This window comes from Pieris rapae, chromosome 24, assembly GCF_905147795.1.
Source record: "Pieris rapae chromosome 24, ilPieRapa1.1, whole genome shotgun sequence".
Taxonomy (NCBI): Eukaryota; Metazoa; Arthropoda; class Insecta; order Lepidoptera; family Pieridae; genus Pieris; species Pieris rapae.
In genome coordinates, this window is record NC_059532.1 from 4971627 (window position 1) to 4982115 (window position 10489).

The following is a 10489-nucleotide window of genomic DNA, read 5'->3' on the forward strand; positions in this document are numbered from 1 at the left end:
ATTCCTAAATAGCCCTGCTTTACAATCAGTCGAGTATAAGGTTTTTATCCCAACATTTACTATGACCCGTATAGGTAAGAGGCATACCTGCTGAGTGGTCAGATCAAGAAGTTACGGAAAATATTAATTTACCTGTAGTATGCAGTCTAATTTTAAAAGGAGAATGAGACAGCATATTATTACAAGTAATGGCAGTGAATTTAAGCCTACTGAGACTGGTTCTTACATTTGAAGGACAAATTGTACCTAAGCAAATTTTTATATGTTACACTGCTCTCAAAGTTGATCTTTACATTTTCCCCACAATACAGTGTTACAATTGTTGCAGATTTGGTCATGTAACAAAAGCAATTTGTAGATCAAAACCAATGTGTTTCAATTGTGGCCAAGTAATATGGCCATACGGCTGATCAGTGCTCTAACCTAGAGGAAGATACATACTGTTGTTTATGTCAAGGTTCCCATTTTGCCAAAAGTAAAAGATGTTTAGAATTTAATTGCAAAAAGCCATCAAAGACGCTATTGCCAATAATTCGGATTAATATTACATACAAAAGTATTTTTTTTAAACATAAATGCAAACAAGAGCTTCGTTTGATTGCAAATGTATTGAGAATATCGGTTTTCAACATAACAAAGAAAATACATCATTTGAAGAATCAATATAACAGAGAATTAGCTCGAGAGGCTTTAGCTTGTTCTCAAGATCCAATGATAGATATGTTACAAATTGATTCATTGCCTATGATTACTTGCACTTTTTAAAGGACTCTGATAAGTCATACAAGAATATTCAAAACTTTCAGTCATGGCAATTTTCCAATTGGTCTAAATTGTAATTAAGTTTATTCTATACCCACGTAGTCCTGGAATGCAAGGCTGTGGCTAAACAAAGAACAAAAACTTTAGAATAGTGAGGTCGCTCCATGAAACCTGTGAAGTGCCCAGGAGACCAGTGCTTCTGGAAGGAGCTAGGCTGGCTAAAGTAGCCAGTTCTTTACGCATAACGGATCAAATTTGACTCTAGTTGCGGAAATTGATTTCACCTACCATACCATTGTAATTAAGTTTAGGTAATTAGTAATATTATAATATAATAAGGTCATTACAAAGTTTCACTTCTTACGTGTGTGCACGCACTTTTTTTATAATAGAAAAACAGTCGTAGTTAATTTTTCATCTATTATCATTTAATGATTGGTCTTTTATGGTCCGGACCTCGAAATATTACGAATATTTGATATACATCGATGTTTACAATGCAATACAATGAATATATCCGATGCCAGTATGATCAAATTCAGGCGACGTAAATGTAAATCAAACCCAAACTGACAATCACTTTGAGGTTATGATTCACCAGCGTAAGATCATTTTACTATTCTTTTTTTATTTCATTAATATTCACTGTTCTTTTTCAATCTTTCACTCTATTTATCATAGCTTTGGTGTCATAAAAGCTTTGGAGTACAACCAAGTCGATCTGATTTTTTTTATGTTATCTGTAACAGAGCAGAGAGAGCGATCTGCGATGTTGCTAACATGAGTAACAGTCATAGAATAGAAAGCCGCAAATTTACCATAAAGAATACAGGATAAATTATAGACAGCTTATATTTTTTCAATATAAATAAAAGATAGCCAATATATTAACTAGAAATTACATCTAATAATTTGCTTATTTTCTTGATATTTTTATATTTATCTGCGAAATATGAATTCTAGTTTAAAAAGGATTGTGTGGTTTTATGAAACCATGGTGAAAGTGAAACATTTTTCACATTACACACATTTAAACATTTTTGGAATAATATTCCATTAAGGGTAACAAAATCGCCATATAAATCTTAATTTTATACTTCGAAAATTGGAATTATAATGCGAAATAAAAGTTTTACTTTAATAATTAACAACATTTACATTAAACACTGACAGTAACAAACAAAATAGCATGGAGCACTGGCACAAAGGAATAACAGTCTGTACACTACACGGTCATCTGCCGCGAACTATAGGCGCCGCCATATTGGCCTTGGCTGCTATGACGAGCGCCTTTCACTTTATCCCTACTCCGCGGCGGACCGTCACGTGACATGCAACACAGACGAAAAAGTTTGAGACGATGTTATAAAAGTTTCACTTTAAAATCATTATATTATTATATGAGAAACTTAAAAAAGCTAAATAACTAAATAAAAAACTTGTCATTATAACGTACAAAAAATGACATGTTTTAAAACGGTAGCCATTAAAGATGGTGATGTAGTTGTACTGAATTATTGTAAGCAGCAGCTTTTGAGATCACGCAAAAACATGGCGGTAAAACGCCGCCTTTTCTATACTGTCAAAACCTTAATAAGCCGATGGCTATCGAATAACGTAAGCGATGTGTGTATTTTCGTTGCATTGTCATGGCATCGCTTATTGTATCCCGACTCACTCCTTTGAGGCCTAGGCTAGACACGAGCTGTCATTTCATACAAATTTAGTTTTCGACTTTCTACTTAGACTACTGTTGAGTCATCTTGTCCTATAGAGCATGTTTCCAAGCGCTCTTATCTTAAATAATATTCAAAGCGGTAACATGTTAACATAAAAACAAAATATGTTGCTTCTTCATTTTTCAGAGTAGTTGTTATGAGATCACATCCTAAAAATATAAAGAACAACTAAATATTGTATACCGCGGTTATGCAGCTTTTTATTTTATTTATATAGTGTATATTAATTATATGACTGCCCGCAAACTTAACGGGCGCGCCATGGTAGCCTTGGGCTATCCTTTGACTGTCGAAAACAGCTGTAATTTCCATACATCTAGTTCCCGACTTTCTACGTACACTGCTGTTAAACCATCTTGTCTAAACTCCCTGACCATTAAATTAAAACAAAAAAAAACAAATCGACAATATACGACTATGGTCAATATCACAGATCACTATTCCACCTTTAGTATTTACATTTTCTTGTTTTTTAGCCTATGCCTACCGGACAATGGTCATCGTCATCACTCATAGACAAATTGAATACTTCCGAAATCCGAAATTAAATATGGCTCCCTCTAAATTTCGATTTCAAATGTGGTTCTTAAGTTTTTTTGTTTTCACATATTAAGTTTAACTGTTGGTGGTTGGTTACAAACTGATGTTTTATCTATTTCTGTCGTATTTCACGTAGAGAAAATGGTACAAATTGAAAAGATGTCTTTGACGATATTTGGTAATAATGAGTCCTTTGTCTTTGTTGAATGTTGAGTCCTATTTGTTTAATTGTGTCTAGTGAAAACTCAAAAATATAATGCATAAAGCAAATAATTAGTAAAAGTAAAATTAGTGTTTTTCTATTTGTTATATTTGTTGGCTCCTAATATTAGTTGAATCATGTTCATGGAGTTCATGATTTTATGCCGCGCTGTTTTTTTGGTTAGGTGATTTTGCAATTTCCACCATTCTATTTTCTTCATCCTAGGTTTACAATGGAATATAGGAATTTCACCTGTGTATGTTCATTAATTTGCTTTCCAATGGTCGTGTTATAATCCTCTCCAGCACTCCAAAGTTCTCGTTACATTGTTGACTTTAGTTCAAGGGGGCAAAGATAAGCATACTTTTTCAAATCTTTTACCAAAATATTAATATGGTTATGTCAAAGTTTACTGTGTCATGAAGTTGTATACCAAACTGTTGAACTCATGAAATCAGGAGGCATCTATATAATTATGTAAGATAAAAACATAGAGGTAATTCACCTTTATTTTTGAACCAATTTATATATTCAATATGAAAAGTTAGCATCGACTAAGACATATACACATACTTTGATGTACGCCACAACTTCAATAAGAGGCACTAAATGGTCTATATTGTAAAAAGAAATTGGTCCATTGGCAATTTGTTGCATTTCATTAAAATTTCATGTGACTTGTGAAGCTAAATTTATATATCTGCTTTATAAAAAGTATGATATCTTATTGTAACTAGTACCTTCAATCTATAAATCATGAAAGAAATATATTATTTTCTCCTTTCTGTAAGTTAATTACATGTTTTTTAGCTCATTTAGGTTTGTTTTTGTTTTTAATTTTTATTCAAGTATGTTTAACATTGCATTGCATAGTATATTGACTTCATGTTTGCTGTTGTGTCGGTCAGTTATATTAATATGGGTATGAAACCTGTGATTATTTGTTATATCATTCTCAATAGTACATCTTCTTTCATGAATTATCCTTCTTGTTCTTCTCTAATAATATACAGTGTGATCTCACTTATTTGGCTCTATTAAAAACCAAAGGGGTGCAGGGTTCTTGGAATGTTCAGATTACTCGATTGGTGAAAAAGTCATAGGAAATTAATAAAATAAAGCATTTCATACAGGGAATAAATGTATGTTATGTATACAATTGACATAATTACACAAAGTAATTGTAGTTAATTCTAATATACCTAATAACTAACGTTAAAATTTAATATTTAAAATATATTATTAAAAGGAGTCCCTATAGGTAGCGTTCCCCCTGTTATTAGCTAGACTTATTCTTTGTTCGAGGTAGCTGCCAGCTCTTAATCTCCTGTGATGTCGACTAACCTATTTGATATTTCCCTAAAAGCCTTATAGCACTAGGACCCCACGGACAAAGGGTCTTGGCACCTAATGGGACAAAATCATATAGAATCCCTGTATTTGCAGGCTTTAATTATAATGTAATGTAATGCATTAAATTAACATGTAGGTACATATTATGTAACTAAATAGTTATAAAATAATCCTTAATTGAGGTCTGCTTTTCTGCAACTTGTAGTCCTTGCTTAAAAAATGATGGGGTATCTAAGGAAAATACCAAAAATACAGTATAATCATTGCGTTTATTATTATTTATTTATGGCACAATGCCTTATTAGTCTAAACTACAATTCTCATAGTCTTTGGAAGATGAACTTATAGCATTTTTTTAAAATAAATGATTTGATAGGAACTTTTGAAAAACCATCTGGCCCGTTACCATGGGGTGATGAAAATGGGGCAAGATGGGGTAAGCTAATTATTATCACAATAAATACAAATATGAATTTCTTCGACGTTTTCATCATCCGCACCAGCACAAGCTTGTGAGCCCAACGTCCACAAAGCTGGCAGCCTACCCAACCTTCGGATGATTTCAGAAAACTATGATTTTCATAATTACAATAGTGACAAATTTTATCTTCATCATCGTCATTTATCGTCTTGGCTGCAACTGTAGTCTTTTGTTTCTTCTTAGCACTTCTTTTTTGATGTTGTTGAAGATACAGTAGTGACTACTGTGGTTGAGGGCACAGATGGAACTACCTCATATTGAGGCCCTTCGGCTTCTGTTGCTCTACACTCGACGAGTTTTCAATATTTTTTATATCAATAGTTGCAGCAGATGAGACGGCATCCGTAAAATTAGTTTTCATTAAACGGCAATATGCCACACTTTCTGAATGCGTTGATTGCTGTCGACATTGTAGCTGCCTGAATATATGCCTTTACAAATATTTCACTTATCTGAAATACAGTTACCACACGCCCTGGATGTGATCATAACCAGGCCGAAACACCATGGTCATAATATGTACTGAGTGGGCTCATAAATTCAACATCTGGCTGCGTTTTATGTGTGCAGTGAGGTGGAAAGCAAAGTATAATAACTCCCATTTTTACGTGCCAGATCAATTACTTCCAAATTTTAAGTGTGACTTACATGCCCATCTAGAAGCAGCAACATATGATTAGAAGGAGTAGCTCCGGAGAATCTGATGAACTTTTGAACCAAGTCAAAAATATTTCAGTAGGTATCCAGCCTCGAGCATTGCAAACACCTTCAGTGCCTGGTGGGGCGTGATCTCGCTTCTCGGCCTTTTGGCTAAGATCAAAGTGTAGTATCTAACAATTCTGGTTTCATTCGTTGTCTCGGAATAATCATCAGTCGAGGCATCTAGGTTCCAGCAGCGTTAAAACATATTTCTACTGTAAAAGTCTGGCCGCGTTCTGCAGATGATAATGAGCCTAATTGTTTTCGTCGCAACCGCAGTCTATAGGCAATAAGTAGTTTAATGTACTTCTCATTGTTGTTAATAATTTCAAGTGCCTCGATATACCAGCCCTTTTCATTAAATGTCTTAATTCTTTGAAGACAGTGGGTTGGAAATAGATTTTCCTTATTTGCCTTTGGTTTCCTCTGATATTGCTGTTTAAGAATAATATCTTGGCCACCAGTTCTTGAAGTCCAAAAATAAGTCCCCATCATTTGAAACCTTTACCTCTAATATGACCATTGTTTTTACAAAATTTGTTATTATTGTAACATTCCATTGGAACGTAAATTCGGTCACTTTTTGTCAAAAAGTTTTTGATAGGCATCTTTTTATGGTACCAAAATCCCTGTCACAAGGGTTATATGGAACAAAAAACTGGTCACTTATTGATTGTCATTATGGTTATTGCCATCATTTATGTTTAACCTTGTAGTGAAACAAAGCGGAGGAATTCGTGACATTTATTAGGTGTTTATAACACCTGTGTGACACAGTGACTGTGTCGACTTTATGGTCGCTTTTAATGTAATCAGCCTCGAGTTTTTTTTACTTTCTCACATAATTTCGACCATTCATCGGTGCCCATTAATAAAACTCCCCTTTACTAACTCCATTGCACTAGTCACATTCCACGTAACATTTATGCTTGCTACATAACCTTTTCTATAGGATTTAAGTCCGGATGGCAGGGCGGCAATCGAAGAACCCTATGGTTGTGTTCTGCAAATATTTGGTCAATACTGTATTATTTGTACTGTGGTTTGTATAATTTATTCAATTTGTATAATTGAGGTTTGAGCATACTTTCCTCGTATGCTATGCCTTTTTCCGTCAACCACCTCTGCATGTCTGCTTTCTTTGCATTCGAGGTAGGTGCAGGATCGTTCTGCTTGGATACGATGCGTTGTCTATTACTAACACCGCATTTTGCGGAAGGCTCGCTATTAGTTGGCTGCGAAGCCACTTGGTGTAATTATTATAATTCATGTTGTAATGAAAGTCCCCTGACGTTGTTCCAGCTTTGAATAAGAGCAGTGTATTGGGAACAAATCCAGCATGCACTTTCACAATCCTTTGCCCTTTCGAAATGGGTTTTTAAGCCCCTTTAGTGATCCATCTAACCACGCTTTAAACCTGTGATAAGAGATATAATGATTATTTTTCATAATTGTATCTCTCGTAAAGCCTAGGCAATTTCACAGGACACAAATATTCCAGAAAAAAGTATGATAATAATTGTTACATACCTGAATGAGATGAATCAACATAGGACTCATCTGTGTAAATAATTGGTTTTCCTTCTTCCCTATATTTACTAAGAGTTCTAAAGTACTCTATCCTTAGTAATCTAATGTTGGATTTTTCGATTAATAGTTTTCTATTGTTTTCGGCTTTTATCCACCGGAATCCTAAGTTATATAAAATCCTGCGCAGACTGCGCTCCGACCCATTAAAATTGATGTCATCTTTTAATTTTTTTCTAAGCTTTTCTACTGTGGGTAGCTCTTTATTTGTAATGTGATAATTCTTATCACCGACTGGTGAAACACACAAAACACACACATTTTTTTGCCACAGTAAATGTACAGGACTTACAATGGAAGAATCAAGTGATACTTGGATATGTCCAACTTGTATGCGAAGAGGACTGCGCTGCCCTGATGCATCGCCTGAAAAGCAGCAAGCCTCCACGCGGCGTCATAAAAAGGATCTAGGACAAAGCGACAAGCACTTGTCAAGGGATGACTTGCAGAAGGTAATTACAGAGGGAATAAACCAGGCAATCGACACTAAACTAGGTTATATATATACAGAATAAACTGATTGAAACTCTAAAAGCTTCTCTTATTGTGGAGTTGCGAGAAGAAATCAAGTCTTTCATTATTCCATACGTCGAAGAAACAAAATCTCTAAGGTAGGAATTGAGTCTACTTAAGAATGATCTTTTGAATTGCAATGCCATGGTAGGTGAACTAAAATCTCAAATCGGAAAGCAGCAACAGTGGAACCGGATGAATAATTTAGAGATTGTAGGTTTACCTCAAACTAGTAACGAGTCGACACGCTCACTAATACAAAAAATCGCAAAACATGCTGATGTGGATTTGCAACCGGGCGATATTGAATTCGCCAATCGTGTACAGCCGAAGCAATCTATGCCAGGCAAATCGAAAACAATCGTGGTGCGCTTGAAGACACGCGAAGTAAAAGACAAAATATTATCTGGCCTACGTAAAAAACGGGGAATCCATACATCTGATATAGGGATGTCAGGAGACTCGAAAAGATTCTACGTGAATGAGCATTTGACCCCAGATAATAAGCATCTTCTTAAGGAGGCGAAAGCGCTGGCAATCGATAAAGGTTTTAACTACGTATGGGTTCGTAACTGTGGAATTTTTTTACGCCGAAACGAAGAGTCCCCTGCTATAACCATAAATTGCGAACGGGATTTGGCAAAAATAGTTCGTTAAACCTACTACTATGTATTATTCGTATGTACCATTTGAGAGTTGTTATGTATTTCATGGTAGATTTAAACTACTTCCTTTGTTTTTGCTTCTTAAAATTACTAGACGAGATTTCCTGGTTCCATATGAACCAATATTTTGTTATGATATTAACGGTGTATAAATTCACTATTAGTTTTGTAGATTACTTAAATTATTCATTTCGACTTGGATTGAATTGGTCATTAAAATATAGTTTTAACAGCGTAATAACAAAGCCAAATAACAAATTTCTATTAAAAGTCTACATTAAAGTTAGTACAATCTCTATGTATTCCAATGTTTGACAAAAGTTTAACCTTTTTTTATCAAAACGTTCGTGGCTTGCGTACAAAAACAAATGAATTTTATCAAAATCTTCTTACTTGTACTTTTGATATTATTTTGATAACCGAGTCATGGCTTAATAGCAGTTTTTATGACAATGAACTGTGCAGTGATGAGTACCAGTTGTTTCGACGTGACAGAACGAAAGAAACTTCCGGTAAAAAATAGGGGGAGGGCTACTCATCTATGTATCTTGTCAATTGAAAGCATATGAAAGGCCTGAGTGGAACTGCAATAATGTTGAAACACTCTGGATAACTATACCCCATAATTCATTGGCAGTCAATAGCCGGCGCAATCTCCACATCGGCCTTGTCTACATACCTCCAGACTATGCAGGCTGAAAGACTTGAAACGTTTATTTCCTCGTATAGCCGCATAATAGATACAAATTTAAGCGATAACTTTATAATAGCCGGTGACTTTAACCTCTCAAATATTAATTGGACGCCTTTGGGGCCCATTCTATTAAAAAAAGGAACCTCTAAAATACAAAATATTTCCGAAATGTTTTTAAATGAAATTTATATTTCCGGCCTAAAACAATATAATTTGTCGCCTAATATTAGTAATAATGTCTTAGATTTAATTTTAAGTAACGTTTCCATCGACTGTTCAAAAACTGATATGGCCCTAGTAAAATCTGACATATATCATCCGTGCTTAAAAATCGATGCTACCGACTTAGTTTTACGTGAAAGCATCCCAAAAGCACGAATAAAATACAACTTTCGTCGCGCTAACTATGAGGATATTAATAAAGCGTTGTCGAATATTGATTGGGTAAATGTTTTAATTGGAGATACTATTGATGAAGTGACAGATAATTTTTATGTAATTTTAAATAAAATAATTTCAAGTTCTGTTCCTATGAGCCGGAATATTAGTAAAAGTAAATTTCCTATTTGGTACTCAAGGTCTTTGATTCATATAATAAAAGATAAATTAAAAGCTCACAGACGTTGGAAAACTTATAGGAATCCAAGAGACTACGATGAATTTTCGCTGTTACGCGCTAGGCAAAAACTTGTATCCAAAAAGTGCTTAGATATGTTTGAGAAGAGTATCCAAAATAATTTGAGTAAGGATCCCAAAGCTTTGTGGTCATATCTGAGAAATAAACGCCAATGCAGCCCAGGCTACCCCAGCACAATGATTCTCGGAGATGAAGTGTACTACACTGAAGCAGAAGCTTGCGAAGGGTTCAACAAGTTTTTTAGAAGCGTTTTCCAAGTCCCAGATGTTAATTACAATCTTCAACACCTTCCTGAATCCGAAGAAATATGCAACAAAGTAGTACTAACTGAGGATGAAGTCTGTAGAGAGTTGAAATCTTTAAATATTAATAGAGGTTCAGGCAGCGATGGAATACCTTCAATTTTTGTACAAAAATGCTATAGACAACTCTCAAAACCTTTGACAAATATATTTAATCAGTCGCTTAATATATTTTGTAGTTTCCCATCCAAATGGAAAGAAGCCCACATTGTTCCAATCCACAAAAAAGAACAGTCACAGTGAGAAAAATATGCGTAAATGAAATAAGTTGTTCAGATCTTCTTGAACTCATACCATTTAATGTTCCTGCCAGGT

At 34.6% G+C, this 10489-nt stretch overlaps 1 long non-coding RNA gene across 1 annotated transcript; it reads left to right on the plus strand.

The window, feature by feature from the left end:
- The first annotated feature begins 2966 nt into the window (after nt 1–2966).
- Nucleotides 2967–8052, plus strand: LOC123690367. The gene is made up of 2 exons (XR_006751033.1): nt 2967–3219; nt 7638–8052. It is a non-coding gene; the product is annotated as an uncharacterized LOC123690367 (long non-coding RNA).
- The last annotated feature ends 2437 nt before the right edge of the window (nt 8053–10489 follow it).